This window comes from Acanthopagrus latus, chromosome 23 (assembly GCF_904848185.1).
Source record: "Acanthopagrus latus isolate v.2019 chromosome 23, fAcaLat1.1, whole genome shotgun sequence".
NCBI classification, from domain to species: domain Eukaryota; kingdom Metazoa; phylum Chordata; class Actinopteri; order Spariformes; family Sparidae; genus Acanthopagrus; species Acanthopagrus latus.
The window spans coordinates 648,660-663,485 of record NC_051061.1 but is presented as its reverse complement, the minus strand read 5'-3'; the positions used below and the strand labels follow the sequence as shown (position 1 = coordinate 663,485).

The window sequence follows — 14,826 nt, the reverse complement described above, 5'->3', positions numbered from 1 at the left end:
TGCAGAGGAAAACTCTGGAGAAGCAGCCGCTAGATGTTTCTCTGTCGACCAGAAGAGAGTGAGAGATTGATGAAAAATCAAACGGAGCTTCAGCGTCTGTCCGAGGAGGACAGCAACAGGGCCAGGCTGCCTGGTGGAGGGAGGAAGAAGGCTAGAGAGGAGCCTGAGATAAACATGCAGGGATGAGTTATCAGCAAACGGGCACGCCATGAGAGAGTGTCCCGCACAACGATCAGGGCGATGTACACCACCACCGTGCGTGACAGCAGAGATGAGGAGTTTGCAGTGAGTGCTGGTCTCTTCTGATGTCCAAAAGAACTTTGATCCAGAGATCCATCTTAGGTTCATGGGTTCCTCATGAAACTCTCTGTGCTCACCTCTCTAGAGCAGTCATCAGCAGGGTCCTCCTTGTGTCGATATACACTTTATTGCCAAAAGTAATCAGTCACCCACCCAAATAATTGAAATCAGGTGTTCCAATCACTTATGTGGCCAGAAGTGTATGAAAGCAAGCACCTAGGCATACAGACTGGTTTTACAAACATTTGAGAAAGAATGGGTCGCTCTCAGGAGCTCAGTGAATTCCTGCATGTTACTGTAATAGGATGCCATCTGTGCAACAAGTCCAGACGTGAAATTTCCTCGCCCCTTAATATTCCACAGCCAACTGTCTGTGGTATCATTACAAAGTGGAAGTGACTGAGAATGACAGCAACTCAGCCACGAAGTGGCGCATAGTGCAAGAACAGTGCATAGAGAGCTTCATGGAATGGTTTTCCATGGCTGAGCAGCTACAAAGCATCAGATGCAGTGGTGTAAAACACGCAGCCACTCAACTCTAGAGCAGTGGAGACATGTTCCCTGGAGTTCGCAAATTGTGCTTCTCCACCTGGCAATCTGATGGACAAGTCTGGGTTTTGCGGTTACCAGGAGAACAGTACTTGTCTCACTGAACTGTGCCAAGTGTAAAGTTTGGTTGAGGGGGGGATTATGGTGTGGGATTGTTTTTCAGGAGCTGGCCTTGGCCGCTTAGCTCCAGTGAAAGGAACTGCGAATGCTTCAGCATACCAAGAGATGTTGGACAATTCCATGCTCCCAACTTTGTGGGAACACTTAGGGGATGGCCCCTTCCTGTTCCAACATGACTGTGCACCAGTGCACAAAGCAAGGCCCATACAGACATAGATGAGAGAGTTTGGTGTGGATAAACTTGACTGGCCTGCACAGAGTCCTGACTCCAATAGAACACCTTTGGGATGAATCAGAGCAGAGACTGAGAGCCAGGCCTTCCCATCCAACATCAGTCACCTCACAAATGTGCTTCTGGAAGAATGATAAAAAATTCCCATAAACACATTCCTTAACCTTGTGGAAAGCCAGAAGAGTTGAAGCTGTTACAGATACAAAGAGTGGACCAACATCATATTAAAACCTATGAATTAAGAATGAGATGTCACTTAATTTCATATGTGAGTCAAGGCAGGTGTGCGAATACTTTTGGCAATATAGTGTATCTCCACTGAGAGAATTGTGGCCTCCCTAATTATTATGTCCTCTTCACCACTTAGGTGTGAAAACGAGTGTGGTCATTTGAGATGTACTTTAACACAGATGTGCTGTCAGATCTGAAGGTGGCAGTAGATCTTCTTTTAAACATTTTATCTACTTTGACTGCCAAAGCTGTAGCAGCTAACTCTAGCCTCGGGATGGTTTCCCGTTTTAATGCCCATCAAGAATGTTACAATGTTGACTTTTCCCTCTGCAGTTGTCATTCTGAGATAGCTTGCTGTTCCATAGCCTAGCTCGCTGGCTGACTATGCACTGACTCAGCAAAATTCTTTGAATTTTGTTTGACTGGCTGCATGGAACTTTAAAATCTGCAAGCTGTGAGAGACTGTTGGTCCACGTTGTCCACTGCTCAGAGAGTGTGTTGGGAATGGTCATGTCCCATCCAAGGTCCTGTCAGCACAGTTCCTGCAACAACAGTTTAGATGGCAAGGTAAGTGGAGACAGAAAGGTATTCAAGGTAAGGACTTCAGGTATTGGCATGAATTTGCTGCTTTTTAGCTCATTCACTTCTAGTCCTGACAGCAGCACACTCTTGACAGGTCTTTCATATGTCAGTGTTCTCAGCAACACAGTGGCTGCTTTCCCTTCCAGGCTCAACTTCTGCGCCAGCCTTTCAGTGCAGAAGGTTGGACTGCCCAGATCGAGAAAAGTATATATTTAAATGTTTCCTTTGTCAGACTTAACGTGAACAGGTAAGATTGAAAGTGTACATTTAGAGTTCCCGGCCACATTATGCCTACAGACATTTAACAGCTTTGTAGGCATCTGTCATGTTTATGTAGACATGGTCTAGCATCTTGTCTCCTCTAGTTGGGCAGAATTTTGGGTAGTGCAGTCTTCAAGTTTAAGTGATTGAATCAATAAAGGCTGCCTCAGGATGGAAAGTTCATTGTTTGCTGATAGCAGTATGCAGTTCTTTCATTGCAATTTCAGCATCAGTATCCAGTGGTCTATAAGCTGCAGTCACTACAGTAGATGTAAAAAGTGACTCCCAATAGTGGTTGTGTCCAAGTTTTGTTGACACAACTGCACAGACCTCCACCTCTAGTCTTATCAGAGTCAAGAGCTGTTCTGTCTGCTCTGAGGATGTATTGCCCCATTAGCTCGATAGTGCTCGCTGTACCTGACTCGCAAAGTTTCTGTAAAAATCATGATGTTGCAGTCCATACTCCATTTGTGGGTGGTAATGTGCAGCCGTAGCTGTATCATCCATTTCTTTTGCCAGAGATCGGACATTGGCAAGGAAAAAGTTTGGTAGAGAAACCGGATAGAGTTAGCTGTAGCATAGCTGAGGTAGCCTTGCTTCCTCTGTTTTTGTTTACAATCTTGACGTTGTCTGTGGTTGTTTCCAGTCGGTAGACCAGAGTAAGCTGGTCCCTCTGTTTTGGCAATCTCTGGGAGTTTACAGATACAGTTGTTTTAAGTGTAGGAACCGATCAAAAGTTCCTGTCGGCTGAATGATATATACGCTCACTTTGGGCCTTCAAGGACTCCAGGGTGGCACAGGGTGGTTACATTTTCCAGTTCAATGCATCCAATGTCATCCAGTGTTCCTTTGTTTCAAGAATCCATCTATCCAGATCAGTTTCAACTAAAATGCAGTAGTGTTTTCTGAACCCTTTTATTCCTTGAAATCTACTGGTAGCTGAGTTGGATTTTGACTCGTATTGATGAAAGCTGAGTAGAGGAGTGTTCCATGTCGGACCCTATGACCATTTGTTGTTACAGGTTTGTTGGGTGGTTTTACACTAAAATTGTTGTAAATAAGAAAAAAAATAAACTGAGAAAAGCTTTCAAAATTAAAGTCCATAGGCCACACGGTATCATACTCGGTCATGCACAGGCACGCATTCGAAAAACTGTATGTCCACTTAGCCACGCCCAGCTGCTGTGGCTTCAAGTTCTTAAGTCCTTCCCCACTGAGCTCCAGCTTCAGCAACTGTGGTTTCTGGCCTTTCTTCCTCAAAGGTGTCAAAGAGTCCCTTTTCCAGTACACACCCACTTCTCCTGATTGGTCACTTTGGTAAATTATCCAATAGACTAAAAGAGGAGTTGACCTGTCTCCCCCGTAACTCATCTAACTTGGCTGCGGTCAACTTAATGCCTTGTCCCCAAAATGACCCAAATGGGTTTGACATTTAAGCATCTCCCACCATTTGGCGTGCGGGCCAGCCTCAGGTTTAGTATTTTATGATGGCCTGCTGCCTGCTAACCTTTAGCACTAACAAACTTGAAAAAGCCTGGCGCTGTGAGCCTCACTCTGTCTGCATTCCTTAACTCAGATGAGAAGAAACAATTAGTCATCATTCAATCTAAACTAAGTAAACTCAAAAATCAGAATGTGTTGCCATCCAGATATCTCATAACCTCCCAGGCGACTTCTAGATGGGGACAGACCTCTGGCCATACACAATGACTTACTCAACCATTCACTCAATCATTCTCATATACAACTGCCCAAGCAAGCAAACACACACACACACACACACACACACACACACACACACACACACACACACTTACTCTCCAGGCATGAAAATCACTCACCTTTTGGCGAAATTTGCCATTTTGAAACCAAAAAATGTGACCTACGTGATTCGTGTAGATCCGATGAGAAAATGTTGTGGCGGGGGGTTATAGACGGGACATGGGGGTATACCAGAGAATGAAGTGTGAACATGTGCGTGCCTGCACCTATGCAAACAAGGGCAGCCATGCACTGTAGGCACACTGTCAAACAGAAGTGCACAGGAAGAAGGAGCAGGTCCTAGCATCAATACACAGTGTAGCCAGCACCTTTCTTCCAAGCAGAGAGACAGCAACTTCTTCAAAACCCATATTCATGTCACTCTTTAAGGGTTTGCTTTTTTCATACTGTGGCAGATTGCGCCATTAAAGTTGTGCTGTTCTGCATTTCATGGGAGAAGTTGTCAGTCTCATTTCTTATATAGCATAATGTGACCATGTAGATAGATAGATAGATAGATAGATAGGGGTCATATTTATTCTCACCTTTTTCACCCCTGCCCTGTTTTCATGCCTGACTCTCACTCACAGACTAATAACAAGAAAGAAAATATAAGAATCAACATAGAGCTCAATTTGGCTCCTACACTCGTGGTCTGTGAAAAACGTTTATTCCCTCTAAGGTGGCCTCAAGCTAATTGTTGAGTCAGTAGTTGAAGCTGTGAAACAGTGTATGCCATTGTCAGAAGAACACTGGAGGCAGATACTGATATTAATATTTAGGAGCCTAAAATGTGATTTAAACCTGGGGTAGCTAATTATGTTCAGAAGCATTTGTATACAATTTCTTAACATAATGAAAAAAAAAAAAAAAAAACATATCCATAGTCTCTAGCAGTGACTGGGCTGTAAAAATTTAATCTAATCAATTTTACCACCCTGAAGGTTTTGTATGGACAAACTACCTGTCAATCAATCTAGCCTTACCTGACCACCCTGCCCACCCTGTGCTGACTCCGCCCATCACTCATTGCACATGACTAGGTCTGTTAAACACAGTGCTGGAGCTATGGCCTTAAGCATACATACGTACACGCCACATTGAGCACTGAATTGCACGTCGACGTCGCTGCCATATTAGATGTGGCAAAACGGAGAGATCGGGGAAGATGCCTCATTCATGTGCTGCTTGGAGATGTTCCAACTGTTTTACAGCTGAAACCAGATCCACGGGATTACCTTTCACAGGTAAGACTGAACAATTACTTTTTATTGTATTTGGTCATTGTAATATATTTTTGAGGACATAATATTCTTAGTTTGTGGATAATACTAAAAAGTCCTGCGTATAATACCATGAATTCCCGTGGTGAATCCAACCTCCAAACAACAGAGAAGTCAAACTAGCTAACTTTTCAGTGTGTTGGTTTCCCAAAGATAAAATGCTAATTACACAGTAGGAAACAGCTCTCAGAAGGCAAGGGTTTTCTGCGAGCCCATCATAGATGCTCTACAGGGAGCATATCAGCCCAGAGGACTTCGATAGAACAGGTCAGACAGTCAGGATCAGAGATGGAGCAGGTCCTTCTGTCTTCTGTGTCCCAGTCAAAGGGTAGGTATATCACTAGGTTGTAAGGATTAGATAAGTCAATACCACACTATGGTGAACATGTTTTTTTAATTTCAATATTTTATCCTTTACTTTAGGTTGTGGCTACCAGGACACCTCAGACCTCAAGATGGCTCATAAGAGTGGGCCTAGAGACGGAATATGTAGTAAGACAGCTATCAAAAAGATGTGTGCATGATTCTGATCATTCATATTCGTAATGTTAAACATCTGAATGTCAATAAAATTGTTTTACACAAAATTCTGCTGTCATATATGCGAGTCTGAGAAATTGTTTTGGTAAGGATTGTTTTTTATGTGAGTATGAATCTAAAAGCTGAGAGTGCGAAGTCTTGTGAATACAACTCAACAACTATACAACTCTTTCTATGACTATGAAGTCTTCACTGTGAACACAAATTCAAGTTTGTGGGTACAAGTAGAAAAGTGTTGAAATGACATCACATAGGTCACAGGGGAAAATAATCAAACCCTGATTCCTCCAAATGCGCATGCGCCAAAGCCAAAGATGGCTGACAGCAGTGGACCAGGTGGAGCTACCAGCTTAGGTGAAGCATTACAGGTAACGTCAATAGTGTGTATATCCAATATTTGTTTCATGAAATTGTAATATTTAAAATAATATACAGCTCATACAGACTTACTGCTTTAGCTTGCAAGCTATCGACATGATTGTGACACTAAGTTAGTGCAAGTATCACTAGCATTAGACGTTGGCTTGTGCTAGTTAATTAGCACTGACCTGCAAAACATGAAATAAATAATTTGAGACATAATGTTGATCATCATACGACTTCTATCGATTTATAAATTGTGTCAATCTCTGTATAACATACCGTTGCTAGGGATGCCACTCTGGTCAGAAGAGCACAGATGGAAAGAGGCTATGAAGGAACTATGCAGGGTGTTTGCCTTAATTAAACAGCTTCAGAGTAATAGTGCTGGTTGTAACCAAACGACTTGTAACTGGTTACATGGAGAATGGAGCCCCCGACCCAGTGTCCCTGGGCTCTCATCTCTGCAGCACCGTGACACAAACACACCCCCTATCCCATAATCTCTTGTTTATGACAGATAACACTACACAAATATACACGTCATAATGTGTGTATGATAATCCATCGATCCACTGATTGAGTTCCCGCCAGCTTCATTGTAAACAAATGCACATGAGAGGAGGGTTAGCAAAGCGGAAAACCCTGCTGAGAAAAATAGCATAGACCAGCAACAAAACACGACATATGCTGGTCTTGCTAGTGACCAGTCACCAGCAAGACCAGCATATTGTAATGCCCCTTGTGGACTGTAGCACAATAACTCTTGAGTATTCTGTTGGTGTAATTATGTGAATGTGTTTGTGAATAAGATGATGTGTAAGATGGTTGCGGGTTTAATTCACATCCTTTGTTCTGTAGTTGAATTGTGTTGAGTTAACAAAGATGATAAAAATGTTGGCACTGTGAGTGAAGGGGTGTTTGTCGGGAGAGACTTCCCGTCTGTTAAGCTGTTGGTGCGTGTTGAAATAAATGGTGAATCTCTGGCTAGAGCTTGCGAAACTACACTCTGCCTTATATATATATATATGTATATATATATATATATATATATATATATATATATATATATATATATATATATATAAGAGAGAAGAGAAGAGAGCGGACTGAGTGAAACGGCTGAGTGAAAAGTTAGCTGCGGGACGCCAGAGCCAGAGCAGACAGTGATGTTAAGGGTCGGCCACAGCGGGACATGATTGCCGGAGCTGCTGCTGGTGATGGTAGGCCGGCCTTGCTTCACCCCCGGTGGCAATCGCCTGGATTACTTCTGCTGGCGGAGTGGCTTGAAAATCCCCGGCAGGCAGCGCTGAAACTGCTGCCCTACACTGGAGAAGAGCCAGCAGACACCTACCTTATCCAGGTTCAGCTAGCGGCACAAATCAGCGCCTGGACAGTGGAAGAAGTTGCCGGTCATGCTGCTCTTTCCTTGGAAGGGAAGGCTTTGCAGCTGCTCACTAACCTCAGACCTGAGACAATTCAACGTCGATTTGGACACTGCGCCCACAACGACAATGCCAGAGAAGCTTGCAGGAGGAGCTTGCCATCCAGGCCGTCATCAGGGGCCTCAAGTCGGAACGTCTGAATGAACATCTCAGACTGCATTCCCACATTGATTTTGTGATACCTACCGAGTGAGTCAGGCCACCTGTGAGAACAGTGACAAGGAGGAAGCTGTGCGTCAAGTCACACCCTCTCCATGACAGCGCCACCAGAGGAGACTTGAAGAAGGCTGCTACAGTGCAAGGTCCCTGGCTATATTGCCTGAAACTGCCCGGCTCTAATGCCAAGGAACCGGCCGTCGGTGGTGTCGTCAAACTAGACCAGGGCGGCAGTGCAGGAGAGCTGTCGCCCACCAGAGTTGTTTCTACCCCCAACTCCTTTTCACCATGAGTTGGACGCCTGGGTCGGGCCCATGGACTATATCTGGACTGTGCCCTTGAGGGGATCACCTGCTGAACCCTGGTGCATCACTACTGTCATCGGTGACCAAGCCCAGATGATAGAAACCAGATTGCTTCGAGTGCTGGTAGGTGGCCAGCAGATACAGCATCAGTTCTGGCTGGCCAACATTCAGGACCCCTGCATCATAGGCCTTAACCTCCTGGACAAGTGGGGGGCTGTGGTGTACTTGTTCAAGATTTTTATTTCTTTTAAGTCAAAAATATCTCTCCAAATAAAAACTGAAGAAAGAAACAAGTGATGAAAATAAAATATAAATAAGGCACTGCACAAACATATCTCTCAGCCTCAGCAAGCTCTTTCTCTTGCTTATCTATTGTCAGCCGCTTTGCAAAACAACCTCCAACTCATGTTGCCATGTGGGTATTGTGCTCCCAGCTATCCTCATGAACCTTCAGCAAGTGGCTTGCATTTTGCATGCCACCCTCTCCTACCTTGACATCGTAGGAGGGTGCTATGTCAGACTGCTGTTCATAGACTACAGTTCAGCTTTCAACACTGTAGGCCCCAGCAGGCTGGCTACTAAGCTGCATGACCTGGGCCTGAACCCATCAATGTGTGCCTGGATCCTGGACTTCCTGACTTCCAAGCCTCAGTTTGTCAGAGCGGGAGGGCACACATCACACCCCCTCGTCCTCAACACTGGTGTCCCCCAGGGCTGTGTGCTGAGTTCTTTGCTGTACTCCCTGTACACCCAAGACTGTGCCGACAGGCACAACTCCAACACCATTGTGAATTTTGTGGATGACACGGTTGTGGTGGGCCCAATCGCTAACATCGACGAACGGGCCTACCTACATTAAATGTCAGACCTGACAACGTGGTGCAAGGGCAACAGCCTGCTGCTTAATGGGGAGAAGACCAAGGAGATGGCGGTGGATTTCTGCCCACAGTGTCACAGGACCTACACCCCTCTCTTGATAGACAGGGCACCAGTGGAGAGGGTGAGCGGTTTTAAATACTTTGGAGTGCACATTTCTGAGGATTTATCATGGACTGTACACACAGACACTGTGGTGAAAAAGGCAAGACAGCACCTTTATCGCTGCAGACTGCTCAGAAGATTCGAGATCTCCACACGGGTCCTGATTTCCTTCTACTCTGCTGCTGTACAGAGTATACTGACTGGAGCCATATCTGTCTGGTACGGTAACAGCTCCTGTGGGGACCGACGAGCCCTGCACAGGGTAGTGAGGACCGCTGAGCGGACCATGGGTACCACACTTCCCCCTCTGCATGACTTATACACCACACGCTGTACCAACAGGGCTAGAAGGATTATCAAGGATCCCCATCACCCCAGCAACAAACTGTTTGTGACCCTCAGGTCAGGCAGATGCCTGTGCTACCATAAAACATGCACAGAGAGGATGAGGATCATTTTTTTTCCCTGCAGCATTCAGAGCCCTGAACTCTGCACTCTGAACATTTTTAGCCCAGCCATATTGAACATCAACATTTGTACATCTGCCTGTCGATCTAGTTTTAACTTATATCTATTATAATATTCTTCATTCATAACTATTGCACAGTGATTTCATTACTATTGCTATTGTACTATTGCTTGACTTCATTACTATCACTATTGTATTTCATTGTATTTTACTGTATTCTATTGTACTTTATTTTACTTACACTGCATTGTATTTTTACTTCAATTGAGCACACAAGTACAGTACATGTCACAAAAACAGTTCACTGCACATCTTGTGAGAGTATGTGACAAATAAAAAAAAACCCTTTTAACTTTTGACTCTTTGAACTTTATTGTCAAAGCAATTCAGCCTGACCAGAGTGCAAGTGCAATATATATAGAGAGAGAGCCTATGAATGATATGGGAAAGCTAAGGTATGGAGTATTAACAGTAATACACTTTAACTGCACTTTAACACTCTGATGTAAACTTTAACAAACATAAACTGTGACACAATGAAACAAAGGCTTACAACGACCCTATTACAAAGGGGATGGAAAACTAAAAGCAATTTAACTGACAAGCAAGCAGGAAAGACACCTGCAAAATAATACCTGAACAGGCCTAACATTAACTTTCCAAATGTCCCTGATGAGTTTAAGGTGGAGTGTCCTTAACACATGTCGACTTAGTTATTTATTGATTATTACACGATGCTGCTATCGTTCGAAGTAAGCTAGCAAGCTAAAACTCTGCTCCAACAATGGTAACTACGATCATTAAACCCCAGCGCCTAAAGGGTTAAACCATTAATTTCATTCACTTCATCACATTGACGTTACTGTACCTGTATCTTCTTCATGTTTTTCTTCTCTCTCTTGGTCTTAGGGTCTCAGTCAGGTCAGATTCAGGCAGCTGGCCTCTCACATGCGCATTTGGAGGAATTGGGATTATTTTCCCCTGTGACCTGCCTGTGACCTACGTGACGTCATTTCAACACTTTTCTACTCAAGCCCACAAACTTGAATTCGTGCTCACAGTGAAGACTTTGTAGTAGTAGAAATAAGAGTTGTGTTCACAAGACTTTGCACTCACAGCTTTAAGATTCATACTCACATAAAAACAATCCTAACCAAATAATTTCTCAGACTCACATATATGACAGCATAATTTTATGTAAAACAATTTTATTGACATACAAATGTTTAACATTTCAAATGAAAATGGTTAGAATCATGCACACATCTTCTTGATAGCTATCTTACTCCATAACTGAAACCCTGCCTGTGCTCAATGTTGTACAGGCTATACCTCAGACAGCTGTGAGCATCATGATCCTGGTTATATTCAAACCTCTTGTCACCCATACCTCCATCCACCACCTCCCACTCTGTCACTCTTAGTCATATACACACATGTGCGTACATTGAAACTTGTCCTTCACACACACACACACACACACACACGCACACACACACGCACACACACACACACACACACACACACACACACACACACACACACACACAGTGCTGGCAGTACAATTGAGGAGTGATGAGATTAAGAATGTGGAACAGTTGACTGCACATTGTACTGGCAAAGATATGATCGACTGTGAAAACACTTATTAATTTCATCCCTGTTTTTCTACTAGGACCACTCCTATGCATTGCCTTCATCACCTGAAGATCTGAGGGCCAGACTCAGTGAAGCCTTAGCTAGGGTGGAGAGTCTGGAAAGAAAGAAGAGGAATCCCAATGATTGTCATTATCAGTACTTAAAATCACTGTATGAAAATGATTGCACAAAATCAAGTGCATGTAAATTTGGTGCTTTTTATTCCCACAGATGTCACATTTACAGATAAGGATCTGGTTATTATAGACACAGATTCAATATTTAACTGTCACTTGTCATCACAGTAACAGCGTTACATATATTGGCAGCTGTAAACACTACATACATGGGTTTGGTGCCTACCTGTATACTAAATATATAAGGAGTAGTTAATGTTTATAATCATCAGAGAATGTTACAGACATTGTTTTTGGCACCTATCTGTTACCCAAATGTATCCGTACGTTCATCAAACATTATTGATGCAGGATGACTTAACCAAAACTTTTCAAGTGGTGAGTTAGCCGTTGGTCCATTACACCTCAGTGTGAGCAGGAAGCAGACCCGGCTATAAGGCAAGCAGCGTATCATTTCGTCCAACCTTCAGCTTTCAGCCAGACAATCCCTGCAGCACTTTCCACTTCACTATAGCAGACAAGGCGTGATATAAATTATATTGGATCTTTTTGCACAAATTAAATTTTGGCAGGATATCAGTTTTGCCCACACAAGTGACAAATTAAAAGTTTGCAGCAGAGAGCAGGAGGCACTGAAGTTAGAACTGTAGTGCAGCTTTTAAGAAACTGATAAGCAGAACCTTGTTTTGAGGCGTCTCAAAGGTGTTCAAGTTGATAACTTGACTGTTATCCAAATTTTGACTTTTTCACCAGTACACAGAAAATGTAATTTAAAATGGGATCAACAGGTGTGACATTCACACCCAGTGTATATTGTAATGAAAATGGAGGAGGCAAAGAAATACATGCATGCTAATCAAGGTCAAATAAGCCAGTGTATGAGCCTGGATGCAAAAACTTTAATTAAATCAGAACTTAGTTTTTTGTTTATCTGTGCTATTTGGTTGCTATATGCAAATAAATCTATGATCTCAAACATCATCTTGTGGTCAAAACATCTCCTTCCAATGACAATAAAAGGAATGATTTTCAACAAGTGGGTTTGAAAAAAAACAACTGAAACACCCACACAAACCACCAACGGCGGTTTGCCAATTCTCTGCAGATGGCGATTACACAGAGCGTAGCATCTCCACCTTAAAGACAAACCGCTGTGAGGCAGTAGGATGGGTGGGAGGACGGATGCTTCTCCACATATATCTGCAATATTTTTTTCCTCATATAAGTTGCCAAAGACTGTTACAGTTACCACGTTACTTTTGTTTGGTCCTGTAACACTACTTTGTGGGACATTCCTAAGTTGAGTGAAGGACCTGTGTAGTTAACTGACCATCTGATCGACAAGCCCACAATATGTGAAGCCAGCTTGTTTGTTTACACTGGTTCAGTTCATCAATAATACAGCACTGATACTACCTCCAGAGGCGGATCAATGCTGGAGCGAATTTTCTTCCCTTTGCCACCTCTGAGAGATTCACACTGAGGTGGAGGCAGGGAATCAGCATACTAAAGCCTCATCCAAACGCCAGTGTGAATGGGGCTAGTGTTGAGGTGTCCTTCACTCCACAATTAGGAAAGAGACATAAGATTATGATATGGGCACTATACTGAATCCACCAACGTGTTGTCTGTCCTCTGTTTATTGCTGCAGTGTTGTTTTCCTGCTGTGCTTTTATACTTAAGAAGCATGCCAACACTTCCACTTCTAGATATCTCATCATCTCCTCTTTACTCAAACTTGTGGCAGAGAGCTTTCGTGGAGAGAGTGTCCTCACAAGGAAAACTACAGTCAGTTGTTAAAAAAATAAAACAATGTGTTCCATGTGAGGTGACCGGATCAAACACAGAGGCATTGAATTAGTAACATTCCTACAGGAACGAGCAGGAGCAAGAGCAACATGTTCTCACTCCTGGCTTGTCAAATGCAGCAGTTTGGTCAGTGACTCTCAGCTTAAACTACAACACTCTACCTGCCCCTCCAGCATCAGTTGTGCTTCTGAAAGGCTCCATGGCAAGCTTGCAATAACATGTAATATGCAATAGACTTTCAAACTACAGCTTGCTGCAAACAATATGAACTTATATAGTAATATACATATTATGACCTTTGGACTGATATGAACAAAACACAATAACAGTTTAGGAAACGATCGTAATTTGGGTTGAATAACTAAATTTGGTTTCATTATGCAAGTGACATAACTCCCTTCACATAATGTTTGTGATGTAACAACATGAACATGACAGCGGTGACCGCATGATGCAGAGCCATGAAACAGTCTTTGATGATCCCTCTCGGCCTTAAAAAAGATGGATGTCTTTCTGCCAAAACAGAAAGAGGTTTAAAATAATTTCTTTTCATCTTCAGTATTTTCCTCATACACTTTGAACCTTCAGTGTCTGTGAATTCAAATCTGTCTAGTTTAGATGACCACTCTGTTGTTTATGCTTTACTAATGATTTTTAATATCTTTGTCAACATTTTGTCTACATTTCTGTAGCTGTAGCAGTGTGAACATTTTGTGTAAACTGGGTATTTGAACTGGGTCAGATTTTGCCACTCACAAATGCAACGTATTATGCAGCTGAACAAAAAGAAGTAGACATATTTTTGAAGTGTGGATTAAGAGATGCTCAGCCATGCAGCATTGTGCCTCTTTATCATGAGTGCCTCGCTGAGATCCCCAAGGGGGAGAGTGGTTGGAAATCACCAGTCTCTAGCAGCATAATGCTGTGAAGGAGCAAGCAAAGCAGAGCTTTCTACTCACCATCCTCTAGTGTGATAATTAAGCCCACAGTGTCAACAGAGGAATAGCCAGAGAGCTCGACTCTAATAGATACCGACAGAGCAGAGGACTTAAATTAAAATCTCTGCCCTCACTTCGTACTCATTGGGTTACATGCATTATGCAGTGGCCTATTACAGCCCAGGCCCAGGTGGGACCGATCACTTTTCCTCTTTTAAATATTAGCATTTCATTTTCACTTACCGTTTCTCAAAGGGACTGAAGCTCTCCCTAACCCATTTCTCCCTCTGTCTCTCAAACTTTCTCCAACCTATTTCTCTCTGCCAATCATGCAAGTTTGTCTAATTCCGATCATTTCTCTATGCCTCATTATTATGCTAACTTTCTCTATTTTTCTTTCTGTCTCTTCTCCTGTATGTGAAACTGGGTATTTGAAACAGTTGTGCTCCTTATGAGAGCACAGGCAGACAAAAGCATGATTCTTGTTTCTGTTAGCCTCAGTCTCAACTGTGGCTATTTGTTGTTAGCAGGCACTATAACCTCATTACCAGCTGCTGTGTTCACTTTGTGTGTTTGTGTGTCATCATAGCTAAATCTGGTCATGGATCCATTTCTCATGCTACATAAGTGGTTTTAGTGTTTATATGTCTGTCTGTGGACAGATTTTTGTCAGTACCATAACATCACAATGTTGCAAGACACCGTCTCAAAAGTTCACGGCTATGTAGA

General features: G+C 43.0%; 1 protein-coding gene across 2 annotated transcripts in view; it reads left to right on the top strand.

The window, feature by feature from the left end:
* The window catches only part of LOC119014506 (carbonic anhydrase-related protein 10-like), a 211,372-nt gene that overhangs the window by 110,437 nt on the left and 86,109 nt on the right, over positions 1–14,826 (top strand). The gene's annotated exons all lie outside the window — the stretch shown is intronic.